Genomic DNA, 18,989 nt, shown 5'->3' on the forward strand with positions numbered 1-18,989 from the left:
GGGTAGAGGCAATGCTTATAAGCAGCTACCACCTTCTTCTTCAACACACATGCTTCTGATTCAGCTATGGCCCCGCCTTGTGGTTACCAAAGCCTTATGGTATGGGGCAGCTTTGAAGGGTGTTAAGCAGGGCAATGACGTGATTAGATCTGGGGTTTAAAAGCTTAATCTCCAGTGACAGTAAGAAAGGTGGATTTCAGGGCCTGGGACTGGCACCTGGGCTTAAACAGAGCTGAACCAGGCCTTTATTTCCCTTGTTATTGAGAAATCTAAATTATGTTAGGAAGGTGGGCAGCACATCTTTTTGACTTGATAGAGAGGGGGTATTTCCATGCCACCAATGTCTGCAGTATTTAAGCTACACTCTTCCATCTCTTGTGAAGTGGCTGAAGTTCCTGGATCGTGAAAGGAATGTTGGAAATTAATTAGAACTACTGACACAAACATAATAAGCTTTTTCAAATCAACTTGACGTTTGCCTACAGACTCTGCTGAACGTCTTGCATTTAAGCTGTATTTTTCTCCCCCCTCTCCCAAGTCCTTGCTACTTTGAAGGCTCCTGTCCAACTTCTTTTCCACTTCATTCCATTTATGGAGCCAAAGATAAACAAAGGTGCATCATAATTAATGTTGCGGGGACCACGCGAGTCCTCTCCTGTCTCACATTCCACTCCTTTCTATCTTCAGGGCAAAGGCCTGTCCTGGATGCCAGCCCACATTTCATGCGATGACATGAACTTCCAGCCCACCTCCCCCAGGAAGCCCAGAGGACTCTGGTTCACCCTGACCTCTCTTCCTCAAACTCCTGTGGCGTCAGCAGGACAGAAGGCATCACACTCTGCCTTGTGCTGTGTTGAAATTGTGTCTGGTGTGTACACGCTATTACTTCTAAGAATGATACCCCTGAAACACATATGTACCAACCCCAAGAATTCAATCAAGGCCTTCTAGGATAATGGGATGTGAAGGAGAACAGCAGCCGATGCTTCTCCGCATTGTTCGTTGAACAAACCTGCTCCACTGGGTGAAACAGAAAAGGCCAACAAATTTTGGGAAAATGATCTCTTCTTTTTTTGATCAATCCAGACCAGAAGTGGTACACAGACATCCAAATTTAGCCCACTGAGTATTTCATTTTAACTTTAGAAATTTCAACATTTGAAGTTTTCACATCAAAATCCAGATTTCCAGCTTGTGCTGTGAATTCAGATGACCTGGCAAAACTGGGTCCAGATTACACCTGGCAGCAGTCTGATGGCATGGGCAGAGGAGGGAGTACACGTCACAGTTTGCCTGTTTCCATCCTGCCCGCTACACACCAAGGAGCCCTGGTGGCCCAATGGTTAAGTGCTAGGCTGTTAACCAAAATGTCAGTTGTTGGAACTTACTCGTGGCTCCACAGGAGAAGAGACCTGGTGATCTACTCCCATAAAGATTAAACCAAAAACCCGTTGCTGTTGAATTGATCCTGACTCATCGCAACCCTATAGGATAGAGTAGAACTGCCCCATTGGATTTCCAAGGAGCAGCTGGTGGATTTCAACTGCTGATGTTTTGGTTAGCAGCCGAACTCTTAACCACTGTGCAACCAGGGCTCCTCTGTAGAGCCTAGGAAACCCTATGGGCCCATTCTACGCCTTCCTATAGGATCAGTATGAGTGGGAATCGACTTGATGGCATACAACAACAACAGCAACAGCAACAACACTACACCCTATGACAGTAGCTACCTAGATCCAGTAGTTATTTGGGTTTACAATCCCAGAGATCGCGCTGTCTCTGAGATTTTGTATTTGCCTTTTGGATTTATGTGTGTTAATATTTGCCATTTGGATATATGTGTATGTGTGTGCCTGTGTGTGTTTCAAAATTTATCTGCTGGTTAATTGGAAGAGAGTGTATTTGAACCTCACAGTAAGAAGAGTAAGGCTTCCGAGGCCACCAGACTTAGCAGTCACGTGTACAACCTGGGGGTTATAGTGGGACTCGTAACTACAGGCTCCCTACTGCATTAATTTAGGTGGACTAACTCATACTTGGGCAAATGTATCGCTGGAGAGAGGAAGACAGAATCATGGGGTGGATAAGGAGTAGGGTTTTCCAAAATGGGTGGCGAGTCACTGGGTTGGGGTCAGAAGAAGCAAGTGCTGTCTTCGAGCCCTTGAGGGCAGGATAGTGAGGTTAGGAATGTGAGACAATCCATTAGAAGACCCTGAATTACATATAAGGAAGGTTGCTTATCAACCAGCAATACCCACATTAGCACCTGAACTGGAAATGAAATTCTGTTGTGTAAGGCCACTGATATTTTGGAGTTTATTTGTTATAGCAACTAGTAGTGCCCTAACAAACATAATATTCCAAAAAGTTAAGTATCACTGGCCTAGGGCATTCTTGGAATGTAGGGTATATTTGGGACCAGGTAGAAATTAGGTGATTGTTTAAAACAAAAACATCCTCATCATCAACAACACAGACATCGGGAATCCAAGACATGGGATCATTTGCCTTTTCTTGTACATCTTTAGTGTTCAGTTTTTGGGGGACTTTATATACAGGCTGATGGATGGAGAAGGCCTAGAAGTTTTACTAGGTGGCTGTTTTTTCTTCTTTGGGCTATGAATGTGGCTTAACGGCCTGACACCATGTTAAGATAATGAGTTAACTGTGTCCAGCGATTTCCAGTTTACAAAGTGCTTACAAAGCATTCATTCACCCACACAAAGCCAAAAAAGTAATCGCAAGTCTATTTGGTAGGGATGGAGTCAGAGCCAGAGTATTTAGAGGAATGTTGGTGGCGTAGTGGTTAAGTACTACGGCTGCTAGCCAAAAAGGTCGGCAGTTTGAATCCACCAGCTGTTCCTTGGAAACCATCTGTCCTGTAGGGTTGCTACGAGTTGGAATTGACTCGACGGCAATGGATTTTGGTTTCTCAAGGTTTAATGGAATCAGGCTGCATATGATCCCATATCGCCTGTTACCCTCACTTATCTCTACCTGGAATCTACCTTCTACCTGGAAGGACAAGACTGGCTGCATTAGGGCTGATCTTTCCCTTTGCGTGTCTTGGTCTTTCTTTTTTAAATGTGTCAATGACTTTGTCCTTTCAGGTACCACTGAACTCTGTTGCCTTTTCCTCTCTCTGCCTTGGAAGGCAGTCTATCTTAAAATTCCTTTACCTCCATCCAAATTGGAGTTTTTTTAATCTCAAACTATTGTGTTTTATTTTTTCAATTCAGTTCCTAGAGTTTGGGGAGTGCCTTATTGGCACCTCTACGTATCAACTACATCTCTACTTTGTAGACGAGGAGATTGAAGCACCGCGAGGGAGGGGTCTACTCAGGGTCACCCAGTGGGTAGGAGGAACAGTTGGAAGAAGAACAAGGTAGACAACAGTCAGTGCTGCTGGGCCCCAAAGGTTTGTGCTCCCTATCTTCCAGGGGCTACCACCTGGCACCTAAGGATCTAATCAAGGTGTCCTGGCTGAGCCCAAGGGGCAACATGGGCTGGGAGCCTTGTGGCCTTTCTCTTCATCATCTCTGCTCATAAAGACTGTATTAAAATGGAAAGGAACCTCAAACACTGTCAGGAATTGGCATTCCAATATGGGCAGGCATATTGAGAGAGGCCTGATAAAAGTAAAGCTGAGACTTGAGGCGTAGAACCTCTGGATGAGATGCTTTCCAAGGGGAAAGTGTCTGGGAGGACGAGTCGGATTCAGTGCCATGACTGAGGCTCTGAAGGCAGCGAGGATGCTGGCCCTGGTGTGGTAGCTGTTACGTGATCCTCTCCTGACCAGCCTATCGCAGCATGTGTATGCTCTTGGGGGTAGGAAAACTGAACGTATTCAGACCTGCAGAGTGATAACATGCTGGGCCTTGAGCTATCTTGACATGGCGGGGTGAGGGTCAGGGGGAGTCTCTTTAAATGAGTCTAACGCAGGTGAAGGCACCATTTCTCTGTCCATGGGGTAGTGAAGAAATGAGCAGCCATCTTGAACAAGATGGTGACTTCAGTGTTGTCAGTGGTCTGGGTAGTGGGCCCAGCCTTGGCGAGGCTAGTGTTAGGGGCAGTGGCTTGAGGTGAGTTAGAATTACATAGCAGGAACCCCTTGAGAAGTGGACCGGACTGATCTGGGGGTGCAGAAAGACCCAGTAAATGCACACTGCTAAGTGAGACAACGGAGGAGCTTTGAAAGGAGAAGGCCAAGCTCCCACATTTCCATTGGTTTATCTATCAAGTGGGGACAGTGGTGGTTTACTGGTAGAATTCTCGCCTTCCATGCAGGAGACCCCAGTTCTATTCCTGGCCAATGCATTTCAAGTGTGGCTACCACCCATCTGTCAATGGAGGCTTGCATGTTGCTATGAAGCCAAACAGGTTTCAGTGGAACTTCCAGACTAAGATGGACAAGGAGGAAAGGCCCAGCAATTCCAAAAATAAGCCAATGAAAACCCTGTGGATCACAAGTCTGATCCGCAAACAATTATGGGGATGGCATAGGATTGGGCAGTGTTTTGTTCCATTGTGCATGCAGTGGCTATGAGTTGGGGCCCGACTCGATGGCAGTTAACACACCGAAAAAGCCTATCAACCTGGAGAAAGGCAGGCATGCAGCCTACCGCCACCTCATTGGTAGCCACAGACAAGCAAGACCTGGAGACCTCAGGTTATTCCCAGTTCTGATGACACGTTGAAGAGCTCTAACCAAGAGAAGAAATAAGTACGCTGCAGAGTGCGGGTGTCTGCGTTCCTAGGGCTGGTCTCCTCTGCACCAGGCTACCTCCTCCTGATCACACAATACTGAGAAATAGACCTCCTGCTATAACACTGTCATCTGTCATGCACTCAAGAGCCCAGACCCCTGACAGTGACAGAGAATGGCTTGAGGTTCGTGATTTTCTGTGAGTTTGGCATTTGCCTTTTTTTCCATAGTCAGGCATCCCAAGTACATCCCATTTCATAACTAGCCCTGAGACTCCCCAAGGACTCAGCAAATTCAAGTTGTCTTGCTCTGTCTTCCCCATGTCTGTCTGTGTACCAAGCTCAGGCTCTTCCCTGGATTCCACTAAAAATCTACCCACAGCAAACATTTTCATGAGTTTTGGTATAATTTGCTGAAGATTTGGGACTCGAGGGAGTGATAACTTTGCACACTGCACAGCTGCCCACCGCTCAGCTCCTCTTCTCTCTCATCTCTCCTTCCTTTACCCTCTTCCTCTGGAAACTCGTTCCTCTATTTCCCCGGGCTCCACTCCCACAGCCTCAGAGCTGGCCAACTTCCACCCTGAGTGTGTCTGTCAAAAAACGTTCCCAACAATGCCATCCTCCATCCTGCTTCCTAAGAGGATTCCTTGGGGAAGGATGTTACTTCCTCTTCCTGTTTCTATTTTGTTTCTCTCAAGAAGTTTCTTTCCTCCTCTTGTATCACATCATCCAGTAGCAGAGATTAAGTCATTGGTTCTTGTCTCTCACTGTTAAAAAATACCGATTCTGGAGTTCCACCCAAGGTTATTATTCTGTTGTCTGGCGTGAGGCCTGGCCTTACAGGGTTAAGAACTATTGCCCTTCATCACCTATTCTGGGGACATCTTCCATCATTGAGAACCTGCTGTTTGCCCAGCATCCTTTAGGGCTCTTGAAGTTTCAGGAGTAGGATGGCCATCCTCTGATAGGTAGCTGGTGGCCAGGAGGAATAATCAATGAGGAAAAACTCTGGGGCAATATTTAGCAAGTGGCTGAGGACAGGGAGCTAATGGTGCTTTGAGAGTTTTGAGGAAAGAAGGCACCAGCAGTCTCTGGTGCCTGGAACAGTGCGTGCCATAGGGCCATGACTCAATGAATGGATGCATCCTGAGTGGATAAGCCTTTAGGAATAGATGGGATTTGGATGGGCATAGTGGAGGAGCAAAATGAAAGGGAAAACAAGTGAAAGTTTGGAGGTAGGAATGAATGTGAATTGGTGTCCTGGTAGGCCCCTGGCCCTGCTAGACCAGAGAAAGCTGTTGTTGTCATTAGCTACCATCCTGTCAGCTCTGACTCATGGCAACTTTATGGGCAACAGAACAAAATGTGGCCTGGTCCTGTGCCATCTTCATGCTCATGGATATGTTTGTTGTGGCTCTTGTGTTGACCCAGCTCATTGAGGGTTCCCTTTGTTTTCACTGACCAAACACGATGTCTTTTTCTAGTGATTGTTCTTTTCTGATGACCCGTCCAAAGTAAGTGAGCTGAAGTCTGGCCATCCTCGCTTCTAAGGAGCATTCTGTTTGTATTTCTTCTAAGACTGATTTGTTCCCTCTTCTGGAAGTCCATCATATGTTCAATATTCTTCGCCAACAGTTCAAGCAAATCAATTCTTCTGTCCTCCTTTTTCATTGTCCAGCTTCTGCATGCTATGAGTAGGCTAAAATGGGGTCCTGGAAGACTGGGCTTTGAGAAGTGGCAAGCCAGGCAAGGATTAAGAGCAATGGAGGAGTGCGTATGGAGTGGTGTCTGGTGGGGGATTGATATGATTTTGGTGTGTGGGATGTTCTCAGAGCGAGAGAGATGAATGGGTGGGGAAAGAACGTCACAGGATCCTAGGTGCTGTCCAATGAAGCCCACATCCCAGGTCCTGCCAAGCACCGGGGCTTCCTTCCTTGGGTGCCATGAAAAATATTTGAAAAACCAGGACCCTTTCCCCTGGGCCCCTCAATCTTGGCACAGATGCTAATCAAGTTGAGAGGAGTATTCCTGGCAGAGAGAAAGTCCTTGGTGGGACCCGCACTTCCTTTGAGAAGAGAGAACATGTCATGTCTTGCTCTGATTGTCCGCTCCAGCTTTGTGCTGGGGTTGCTCTGTGCTCTGCGGAAGCCCAGACAAAGGTGTGCTTTGATATTCAGCAGCGGGGGGTGGGGGCGTGTGGGGGCCAGTCTTATTTATTTATTTGCTTTTCCACTCAAGGGGCATGTTTGTTTTGCCTTGTTTTGAAATCATTAAAAGTGTACGGGGAGCCCAAGCCTTGTAGACAGCAATATTCTCCCGGACTTGGTGATAAGTGCTGACGTTTTGCTTAAGGGGAGAATGTAAATCATCAGAGCACGGCTGAGGTGGTCACTATTAGAGAAGAATGCTAATGTCCCCCAGCATCCCTGTCTGTGTGAGGGTGGGAGTTAGCCGCTCATGGAGGCCTTCGTGGGGAGGGGACTGAGACTATGCTGGGGGGGCTCTGCAGGCCAGGACTGATCACACCTGTCCTGCTCCGTGCCACTCAGCCTGACCTCGGTGGCCGTGGGGACTGCTCCCGCAGTGTATTTTGCTGACTGGATTCTGACTGGAAACAAAAGCGAAAAGTCTCATTCCCCAGGCAAGGTCGTAGCATCTCAGAAAGTTAAGATTCACCTGCACAGCAGCCGGTGGATGACTGCTGTTCCTGTCGGTCGGTGCCATGGAGTCAGTTCTGACTCATTGCGACCCCATGTGTTACAGAGTGGAACTGCCCCATAGGATTCTCATGGCTGTAATCTTCACGGATGCCGATTGTTAGGTTTTTCTCCTGAAGAGCCGTTGGGTGGGTTTGAACTGCCAACCTTTTGGTTTCAACTGAGTGCTTAACTGTTGGGCCACCAGGGCTCCTTAACGGATGATTACAATCTCATATTGCTTCCATTCCTCCCTCTCCCTTCCCCTCTGTCTCCACTTCCTTCTTCACCTCCCCCTTTGCCTTTTCTTTTCCTCCATCTCTTCTTCTTTCTTCTTATTTAAGCCATTTAAAGGGATATTTGGAGTCCCCGGCTGGTACAAACAGTTAACATCCTTGGCAGCTTACCAAAAGGTCGGAGGTTCAAGTCCACCCAGAGGTGCCTTAGAAGAAAGGCCTGGCTATCTAGTTCCACTGACATACAGGGGTCGCCATGAGTCGGAATCGACTAGATGGCAACTGATTTTAAAAGAATAAAAATAAAAAAAAAAGAAAGCAAAGCACACAAATGATTTTTTTAGACAATTCAAACACTTACCCTAATTTTTTCTGTATGATATTTCCTCTCTTTGGAATTTTTTCTTAACTAAGACACACATGTTTTTATCAGAGCGAGAAGGCTGACTTTGAGATTCTAATGTAGGCTTGAAGCTGAGAATCATGCTAAGGACCTTACTAGGGACATGGGAACCATACTCCAGAGACCAACAGGCCTTCAAGTCAAAAAGACTTGTCCCAGCTTGGGCTGGATCTCCATGAGAACTATAGCCAGAGCCTTAATACTGCCTAGGTTAGCTCAGCTTCTGTAGAGAGTTGAAGGGGAGGGAAGAGGGGGACTTTAGGAGCTGGAGCTGGCAGTGCTGGTATACAAGGAAATCAAGGTCAATGCCAAGTGGGAACATTTTTGTAGAGTGCGCATATTTGCAGACTTGCCTTTGTTTGGCACCCACTTGCAGCTGGAATTCAGCAGAAAGGCTGGCAGCTGGCTAGGTCAGTGCAGCATGGGGGTGGTGGTGCTTGTCCTGTGTGTTCTTGCCAGCTGCTCGATGCTCTTACCACCAGACCAGGAGCAGATTCTTCCGCTGAAGCCCCTGTACCTTGCAGCATCCCTCTTCTGCACCTTGCTTGCTCGGGAACATAACTCCACAGTAGGCAAGGTGTTCGTTTCTTGGGCTGCTATAATAAAATACCACAAACTTGGTGTCTTTAAACAAAAGAAAATATTGTCTTGCAGTTCTGAAGGCTAGTAGTCTGAATCCAGGGTGTCAGCAGGGCCATGTTCTCTCCAGGGAAGATCTTTTCTTGTCTCACCCAGCTTCTCTCACCAGGCATCCCTTGCCTTGCAGCTGCAGTATAAGTCTACCATTAAAAAAACCAAAACCAAACCCACAACTGTCGAGGAGATTTCAACTCATGGTGACCCTATAGGACTGAGTAGAACTGCCCCATAGGCTTTCCAAGGAGCAGTTGGTGGATTTGAACTGCAGATCTTTTGGTTAGCAGCCAAGTGCTTAACCACTGCGCCACCAGGGTCCCAGCTTTACCATTACTGCTGTCTGTCCTCTGTCTCTCTGTGTCACTTTTATTAGGACATCACTCAGATTGGATTAGGACCCACCCTACTCCAGTATGGCCTCTTGTTCCCTTAACCGATGACACCTCCAAAGACCCAGTTTCCAGACAAGGTCGTGTTCATAGGTTCCAGGGGTAGGACTTCAACATATCTTTTTTGGGGACACCATCCAATTTGTAACAGGCAGCTTCTTCTTGTATATCACCAACAGGACAAGTAAGTCAAGCCACAACATTCTCAACCGAGAATAATTTCTGGACCTGACCACCCCCTTCTGCTGTCTTTCCTGTGGTATTTACCCTTTAGGTCTAGGCTTTCTCTACCTTAGTGTTTCTAAAGCTGGGGTCTGAGAACCACCTACCAGATTCACCTGGTATACTTATTAATAATACAGATTTCTAGGCCACTTCGGAGGTCTGTTGAATTGAACTCTGTGAATGCATCACGGGCATCTGGATTTTAACAAGCTCCTGGGGTGAATCGTATGCACGTTCACATTCTGCCACGACTGCCCGCTGCCGAGAAGCTCCAAAGGGGAAACCAACACAGGACCGTCTGGTCTATATTGTTCTCCACTCCCTAGTCCTGGTGGTGCGGCAGTTAAGAGCTCAGCTGCTAACCAAAAAGGATGGCAGTTCAAATCCACTAGCTGCTTCTTGGAAACCCTGTGGAGCAGTTCTACTCTGTCCTATAGGGGCACTATGAGTCGGAATAGAATGGACGGCAGCAGGTTTGGCTTGCTTTAGTGCATACTAGGTCATCAAGAAATATGTGGTGAATGTCTAATGCGTGCAGCCAGTCCCCTGAGACAGACTCATGTATACTTTTCTACCTTCTCCCCTTTGCCTCCCCCATTTAAATAGCAGCAGGTTCCTTTCTTGCCTCAACAAGGGTTTGCAAAGGGCAGAACCAACGCAGCCAGAGCAGCCCTGCCTGACGGGACTTCCGGTTCCACAAGCCCCCGGCAGGTTAAACCAGGCGTCTTGGGGGAAGGCCGGAGAAGTGTCACTGAGGGAAGCAGAAAGAGTGGGGTGGCTTTCTTTCCCAAGACTCCTATGGGATTCCTGAGGTGGGAGCTGGGAGAGAGATGTGGCTTTCAGAATCAGCGCCTTTAGCGTATCAGCTCAAGCATGGCTGCAGAAGGGCCAAAATCCAAACCAGGCCCATTGCCCTTGAGTTAATTCCAACTCACAGAGACCCTATAGGACAGAGTAGAACTGTTCCGTAGGTTTTCCAAGGAGTGCCTGGTGGATTTGAACTGCTGACCTTTTGGGTAGCAACCGTAGCTCTTAACCACTATGCCACCAGTATTTTGCTTTCCAAGTTCCTGGCTCCGTCATAGGAGCTTACCATGTATTATCTCATTTAATCCTCACAGCACCTCTAGGAGGCAGGTACTGTTACTACCCTCACTTTACAGATGAGGAGGCAAAGGCTCAGAGAGGTCCAGCCATTTGCCCAAGAGACACAGCTAGTAATTTTCAGAGCTAAAGTTGGAATTCAGGCCATCTGGCTCTATAGTCTACTTCCTAACTAGGACTTTGGTGCCACCTGGGTGGGGCTGAGAGATGGTTCAGAGAGGGTGGGCAGTTCTGAGAATGACTGAAGCCGGAGGAATGGGGCTCAGTGTTGAAGTCAAGATAACCTAAAAACAACAAGGAAATGTGACCTTTCTTGTACACCTTGACTTGTGGCCTGAGACTCAGATTGGCCACAAGTTAAGGGCTTGCAGTTAGATGAACCTAACCTAGGGTGATCTCCTGAATGGAACGCGTTTTATTCTTCTCTGTGTCCCCTGAAGAAACCCTGGTGGTGCAGTGGTTAAAAGCTATAGCTGCTAACCAAAAGGCTGGCAGTTCAAATCCACCAGGCACTCCTTGGAAACCCTATGGGGGCAGTTCTGCGCTGTCCTATAGGGTCACTTTGAGTCTGAATCGACCTGACGGCAACTGGTTTGGTGTTCCCTGAGGAGCTCTGGTGGCACAGTGGTTAAGAGCTTGGCTGCTGACCAAAAGGTCAACAGTTCAAATCCACCAGCCACTCCTTGGAAACCTACAGGACAGTAGAGTTGCTATGAGCCAGAATCGACTTGGCAGCAATTCCCAGGTTTTTTTGGTTTGTGTCCGCTGATGCTCAGCACAGAACACGATACATGGTGGTCATGACATCCCAGACAGCCAGATGAGTTGGCACGCTTCCTCTGACCTTCATCAGGGGGACGCGGGGCTTCGCAGAGGGTGGACACTCTGTCTCCTCATCCTGAGAGTCTGGCACAGGGGTGGTTTAGGTTGAACTCCCCCAGAAGCAGCCTGAGACAAGATGTGAGGGTAAGTGATTTGTGGGAAGAAGCAACTGTAGGGACTGCAGCAGTGAGCCGGGGAGGGGACGCAGGACACAGGATGAGTTAATGTACAAATTGTCTCTCGTTGTGGGAACGGGGCTCAGCTGCTCTGCGGCCTGTAGGAGGTGATGTGGAACTTGCCTCAGAGTCCCCTACATCAGGGTTGCCAAAGAAAAAATCTGCAGCAGATGCTGTTAAACAGGCAAGGATGACTATTCAAACTCTATTGCAATAGGGAAGTGAACCCAGGACTAGGTATGAACTCAACTTCCCCGAAAGGAGGAGCAGCAGGGTTTTTAAAGACTAAGCTGGGCATTAGGTGGGCTAGTAGAAAAGTACTGGAGCCCTGGTGCCACAGTGGTTAAACTGCTCGACTGCTAACCAAAAGGCCGGCAGTTTGAAACCACCAACCACTTTTCAGGAGAAAGATGTAGCAGTCTGCTTCTATAGAGATTCACAGGCTTGGAAACCCCATGGGGTCACTGTGAGTCTGAATTAACCAATGGCCATGGATTTGGGTTTAGTGGAAAAGTAGTGAGCCTTGGTGGAGCGCAGTGGTTAAAGTGCTCGACTGCTAACCAAAAGGTTGGTGGTTTGAACCCAGCAGCCACGCCACAGGAGAAAAGACCTGGCAACCTGCTCCTGTAAAGATTACAGCCTAGGGAACCCTATGGGGCAGGTCCCTGTCCTAAAGTGTCACTATGAGTTGGAATCCACAGGACGGCACCTGACAACAACAGTGGAGAAGTACAGGGGGTTGTTAAGAGAATGAATTTGCAATTACAAGTTTTCTAAAGTAGATGCTCTAAGGGAGGAGGGTTCTCTTTCCCTTTCCAGTTTCCCAGGATCCCCTGGGGCAGTGGTGGTTCACCTGTAGAATTCTCACCTTGCATGTGGAGACTCAGGTTTGATTCTGGCCAATGCACTGGTCTGTCAGTGGAGGCTTGCATGTTGCTGATCAGGTTTCAGCGGAGCTTCCAGACTACAAAGGACTGGAAGAAAGGCCTGGCAATCTACATCCAAAAATGAGATCACAGTGGTCTGATGGTGTTTTGCATGGGATCGCCATGAGCCAGGGCCACCCGATTGGCAGCTAGCAACAATATAGAGGGTGGCTTTAGAGGGTATTTGGCCACTGAGCTCGCCCCTTCAGACTCAGCCTGAGGAGCTTGCCATTTCTGCAGCTGGTGCTCCCGCCCTGCTGGCTGGCAGACCGTATCTGCTCTTCGTTTTCATGAAGATTTGTCAGAGTCGGTTACAGAATGTACTGCTTGGTGGTTCTGGCCCCTGTTTTGCATCGAGAAGCCTTCTGCAAGCGGTTTCATGTGAGGAATGAACAGCTTGTGGGAGGACACAAGTTTGCTGACAAAAAGACCAACTTAAACTGTGTTATGAATAAACAGTTTTAGACAGGATCTGTTACAGTAAACAGCTCTTCTCAGGCTCGCCCGGGTGACTCTGCTCAGTGCCGGCTGCAGGGCGGCCTGCTTCCTGTTGAGGTCTCCAGGGCCCCTGATTAGTGGCTCCCTAATTGCCTTTTGAAGATACCCTCCCTTTTTTTTCTTGCCTGATTCCCAAGGTCCTCACAGTTAAGCCCAGTTTTTTCCTCATCTATTTTCTCTTGTTGCTGTTGTTAGCTGTCGCTGAGTCAGCCCTCGGCTCGTGGCGACCCCACGTACAAGGGAACAAAACGCTGTCCAATCCTATACCGCCCCCGTAACTGGCGACAGATGGAACCGTTGTGACCCACAGGGCTTTCACGGGCTGATTTTTGGAAGTAGGTCACCAGGCCTTTCCTCCCAGGCTGCCTTAGTCTGGAAGCTCCACTGAAACCTTTTTCTCCACACAACAACACGCAAGCCCCCCTGACAGACAGGTGGTGTCTGTTCGCGTGATGCACTGGCTGAGGTTCAAACCCAGGTCTCCCGCCTGGAAGGCGAGAACTCTACCACAAAGGTTATTCCTGCTTTTGCTCACAGATTTCCTCTGAAATGTTCCATCTCCATCTACCACCGTTCACCTGTGCGTGTTCTCCTTGCCCCTCAATCCCCAGCTTCAGCCTCACCTCCTCCTCTCACAGACCAGGCTGGAAGAGTCGGGAGGAGAGAGAGAGTGTGCGTGTGCTTGTGTGTGTGTGTGCGCATGTGTGTGCGCGTGCATGTGTGTGTGCGTGCCCGTGCGTGGGTGTGTGTGTGTGTACCAGAGGTCGGCAAACTACGTTTGGCATGAAGTCTTGTTTTAAAAATACAGTTTTCTTGGAATACAGCTACCCATTTGTTTCCGTTTTGTCACTACAGAGACAGTAGAGTTGTGACATAGACCAGATGGCCTGCAAAGCCTAAAATATTTACTATATGGTTTTTTGCAAACAAAAGTTGTCTATCCCTGGTTTACGTGTCCCTTAACCTGTTCTGAAATAATTTAAGCATGAAAACAAGGATTTATAGGATGTGGCAACTTAACGGTGCCCCTCCACGCCCCTCTCCACCCTGCTCTGGGCCCAGGAGGCGAGCCCGTGTGGGGCTTCCTGGCTGACCTGTGCGGGGCTTCCTGGCTGACCTGTGCGGGGCTTCCTGGCTGACCTGTGTTGGGTTTCCTGGCTATAGGTTGGGTTTCACCAGTGGGCCCAGAGGGATCAGAGGTCCTTGGGCTGCCTGCCCCTCTTGGCCAAAGGCGGTGACTCCTGTCAGTCACCTCAGGGTACTGCCCTATCCTTTGAGGGTTCCTACACCCTGCCTGTACCTTTGGAAATAATATCTTCATTAAAATCTCCCCGAATTGTCCGGATTGGGTGTGCTGTCTCATCCCTGCCTGTGCCCTGACTGATACAATAACAAATCCAAAGCAGTTGAGAACATGGGATAAGGACAGGGCTTTGAACAATTCCTGTGACAGGTGTGTCCACTCCACACTGCACCAGTGGGGAGCCGAGCACCTTGCTGCTCACTGATGCTCAGGCCAGCAGCTTTGGCTGTACCTGGAGTTGGTTAGAAATGCAGAACCCCAGGCCCTACCCCAAACCTGCTGGCTTAGACTCTGCATTTAACCAGAGCTCCTGGTAGACCCTTAGTATCATCTCCATCCATGCCCCTCCTGTCTCCACAGCCAGGCCTGGGGGCCCATCTTCCTCTCCTTGCCAGATGTCTTTAGTTCTTAGTGTTATCCCGGAGGAGGGGATGGGGTCTCCAGGGAGGTGTCCTCACAAAACAGCCCTACAGTGGCACCACTCCTCCTGGGCAGTCCCAGGGGCCGGTGTGGTGAAGTCTCCACTCAGATGAGGATCAGGGGATCTTCTGGCAAGGACTGTCCTCCCCGCAGCCCACCCCCCAGGCATTCCCTTCTTCGGTCCCCAGCCTCCACCCACTTTGTCCCTCTGCACCAGCCTGTCACTTGGTCATGTTTCCAGGCAGAGAAGGGCAGTGTCTGCTCTAGGGTCATCGTGTTCCCAGGACAGTCCTGTGTTTTTGGTGGTTCTGAAGGAAGACTACCCCTTCTGGTCCCACCCATCTTTCTCACTAAATACACCTGCCAGTTCTCTGAAGACATGCTGTTGCAAAGCCATGTGAGAGACCTGAGAGAGCCCAGAGAGACTGATTGAAAACGATTCAAACACAGATTTGTCACAGCTGTTGTCATCTGAGAAGGGAACCTTGTGCTTTTGTTGGAGAAAATGTACTTTCCAGTTTTCGAGGGTTGTAGCTACCAGCTCGGTGCCCAGAGGTGAGCGGACAAGCCCAGAGAAAATAATTTTTCCTTTTTCCTGGTCTTACAACTTCACTAGAAAGAAGCAATGCTAAGGTCATCCACAGCTGGTCCTGAGACTGAGTCTTTTCTGTTCTGGCCTCTTCTTGAGGCACAGCTGCCGGTTTGTGGTATGTGTGTGTGGGGAGGGGGACAGTGCTGAGAGCGTGTGACATGGCACATCTCTTCTCAGATGTTTTGAGAAGAATGTGTGTGAGTGTGTGGAGGTGGTGGAGGGAAGTAGAGGCAATACCAGAGACTGGGTGATGTTTCAGATAACCGAACAACGTCTCTAGGAACAGAGGCTTGACCCATCCACCTGAACTGAGCCTGTCCCCTGTGTTGCTGTTGTCAGCTGATGCTGAGTTGGCCTCTGACTCATGGCAACCCCCATGTACCATGGGATCAGTCCGTTATGATCCATAGGGTTTTCAGTGGCTGATTTTCTGAAATCGATTGCCAGGTCTTTCTTCCTGGCCTGTCTTAATCTAGAAGCTCCATTGGAACCCGTTCAACATCATAGCAGCACACAAACCTCCACTGACAGATGGTGGCTGTGCATGAGGTGCACTGGCTGGGAGCTGAGCCCCGGTCTCATGTATGGAGGGAGAGAATTCTACCACTGAACTGTCACTGGCCTCTCACCCACTATACAGGCTGGAAATGACTTGGCAAAACTCTCCAGGCACATCTTGTAACAGAGCCTCTGGTACCCCAGGCCACACGCCCTCAGCCCACTTCTTCCCTCAGGACACGGGCTGACCAGTCCACACAAGCTTAGACTCTCCTGCTGAGAGCCTCCTGCCTCCAAGTTGCACTGTGTATCTTTTCGTTACTGAACCAGAGCTTCTCTGATGCCACAACCCAGAAGTGGGATCAGTGCCCAAGGAGAATCCCTCAACAATGAGGGTGGGAACCAGAGGCCAAATACCCCCATCTCCAGTCCTGAAGTGGTTATTCAGGGAGGAATTCTAGGTGCTTCTAGAGGGTCCCAGCAGAACTAGGCCCCTTTTGCTCAGAGCGGTGGTCTCAGTCATGCGTCTTTATATTGGTTTACCATCCTTCCCTCCCTTGCTTTCAGTCTCCCTCGCCCCTGCCTCCCAAGCTCACCTCCCAATTCAACCACTCGCTCCCAAGTTTCTGTCTCAGCTCTGCTTTTGGTGAAACCCATACTAAGACACTGATCATGGCTAAATGCTTAATTTGAAATATCTTTTGGCATCCAGGCTTTCTCAGAGTTGAGGGGATCAGCTGCATCGTTAGCCATTCAAAGATGGGTCCCTCCCCCAGTGTATTTTCATGACTCCAAAAGAAGGTTGATTTCTTACACGGAGGTAGCGTTCTGATCACACAGTCAGCTGGCCCTTATTCTGCCTCTACTCTTTGTCAGATCTGTGTTAAGTGAATTGGGGAATGGAAATAAGTTTACACATTTTCAGGGAATATATAAGAATTAAATACAGTATAAATATACTAGGTAAAGAAATACCAAAGAAGCATAAAAAGGTGACTATAAATGGCTTGAAGGGGCAATTGCCGTTCTGCTTGCGCTGCATTCACTCTCCTCTCTGCTGGCAGCTGTCCCTGATTTTCCTTTGCAGAACCCATCCTGCCCCAGGCTTTGCTCTGTGGTCCAGCTTAGCTGATCTTCAAACAGGCTGCTCAGCCATCTCTTGAACAGAACATGCGCCATTTTTCCTTTCCACAGCCTGTCTCTGTCTCCAAGTATGATTTTGCTGTTAGCTGCTCTATAAGTTAAATGTTAACCAATGTTTCCCCTAGGACTGGAAAAACAAGTGATATCTGTCTAAGCCTGTCAAACAGGACGAAGGGTGGTGCCAGTCACCCCCTTGGCTGATGGGATAATGGCAGGAAAAAATCAACATGTTTGAGACGTTATCACCTAAACCACACAGAAAGAGAATGGACATTCCACAAGTTCCTAAAACCCATGCCCTGTTTTTCCTATAAAACCCCAGCTGGCCTGCAGTTCCGGGAGACAGACAGCTTTAGGAGGAGAGCCTTCCCCTCTGCCTCTGTATACTGGGGTATATAATAAAGCTCTTGCCACCCACCTCACCCCTTCTCAAGCACTGGCTGTTTGCAGCAGGCGGCTTTAACTCACGAAACTGCAGTAACAATTCTATCCCTGACTCCTGGAGTGGGGACATGATCCAGGGCTGGCCAATTAGTCTTTTTCAGCCCCTTGGTCACAGTGATTATTGATTTGGAGATGTCCTTGTGACTCAGAATTGGCCCATTTCTACTCAGTTCTGGGATTTTTGTTGGAACTTTTGCTAATACTGTTCTCTTTGTGCTGGAGCTGCTGAGCTGGTGCAGATTTTAGCCTGAGCTGCTGACGGCAACATGTGAGTCTGCGAAGGGTGAAAACAGCCTACAGGGAAACCAACCAAGCCCTGATTGTATCAGCAGCTCACCGTGACCCGGTCTCATGAGCTAATTGCCCTTTTCTGCCTTAGTTTGAGCTGGATTTCTAGCATTTGTAACTAAAAGAAGGAGCCCTGGTGATGCAGTGGTTAAAACACTCGGATGCTAACTGAAAGCTCAGGAGTTTGAACCCATCAGTCACTCTGCAGGAGAAAGATGTGGCAGTCTGCTTCCTTAGAGATTACAGCCTTGGAAGCTATGGGGGCAGTTCTACTCTGTCCTACAGGGTTGTTATGAGTTGGAATTGACTCAATGGCAGTGGGCTTGGTTTGGTTTCTGGGTAACTGAAAGAATCTGAACAAAAAATTATTTTAACATAGGGCAATAGGGATCCCAGGGAGCCCAAACTTGGGTTCAAAGCTTCACAGTATCTATGAAATTGAGCCCTGTCCCCTCCCCAGGCACCTACTTGTAGGAGTTGAGGGACTTGGAGAGAAAGGAGCCCAGAAGGATGTTCCAGCCAGTCTCCAGCACTCAGAAACATGTGACTCCACATCCACTGACAGAGCAGACGGACATCGGTTTCTTTCCCAAGCCATGTGGCTGGCAGCTTTTGTGAATCCTGGGCCATAGGCTGTTGTCTGGACTCTGATGACAAGGTGCACACAGCCAGAGAGAAGGCCATTGCCATGTCTGCCTGAAACACAGTGAGGCTCTGGGACAGGAGCACCAAAAGGAGTCCAGAGATGGTTCTAGAACTTTGAGAAGTATCACCCTGGGCAGGGAAGCACGTTCTCATGAAGGCTAAGTTCCTCATGTGGGCCCTAAGAGGTGGTGCTCAGCTGGGAGTCGGGGGCGCGGGGGAAGGTGGTGAATCCCAGACCCACCCAAACGTAATGGGGAGAATTATGGCAGGAAGGATGGAGGACAGGGTGATCCTGACACAGCCCTTTTTTGTATAAACTGGTGTTAGAGGTTGTATACTTCTCTTCTGTCCAGATTGTAAAAAAATTGATATACACACAGGATACCGCCATTACTGTTGGTGAAGCTGGGTCAGTGAACATGGTGGACCTGAGTTCTAAGCATGTACTACCCAGTTGCAGGCAGGGCAGCTGGACAGGGTGGGTGTTCTCTTCTCAGTGACTGGGGAAGGGGATGCATGCAGCCTGTGGCCTCTGGATGGGCAGGATCGGAAAGCTTTCCTAAACCGGTGAGTGGGGAGGTGGAGATATGTCTAGAGATTTCTTTTGCAGACTTCTGAGAGGTTGGAAGTTCCTATTTTATGGGCCTTGGTAAGATAGTGGCCAGAGGAAGGAATAGCTCTCCCGACAGCGTGTGCTATGAGTTAGCAAAACTTGGGCATTAATGTTCATTTGATTTCATTTGTGCTGGTTGTTAAGCTATTGTCTCTCAGCTGTAAACCACCCTTTTATCCTCGGCTCTGTGGTGCTGGGGCTGGGAAGCTGGAGACCACGTCTCTC

Source organism: Elephas maximus, chromosome 21, assembly GCF_024166365.1.
Source record: "Elephas maximus indicus isolate mEleMax1 chromosome 21, mEleMax1 primary haplotype, whole genome shotgun sequence".
Classification (NCBI taxonomy): domain Eukaryota; kingdom Metazoa; phylum Chordata; class Mammalia; order Proboscidea; family Elephantidae; genus Elephas; species Elephas maximus.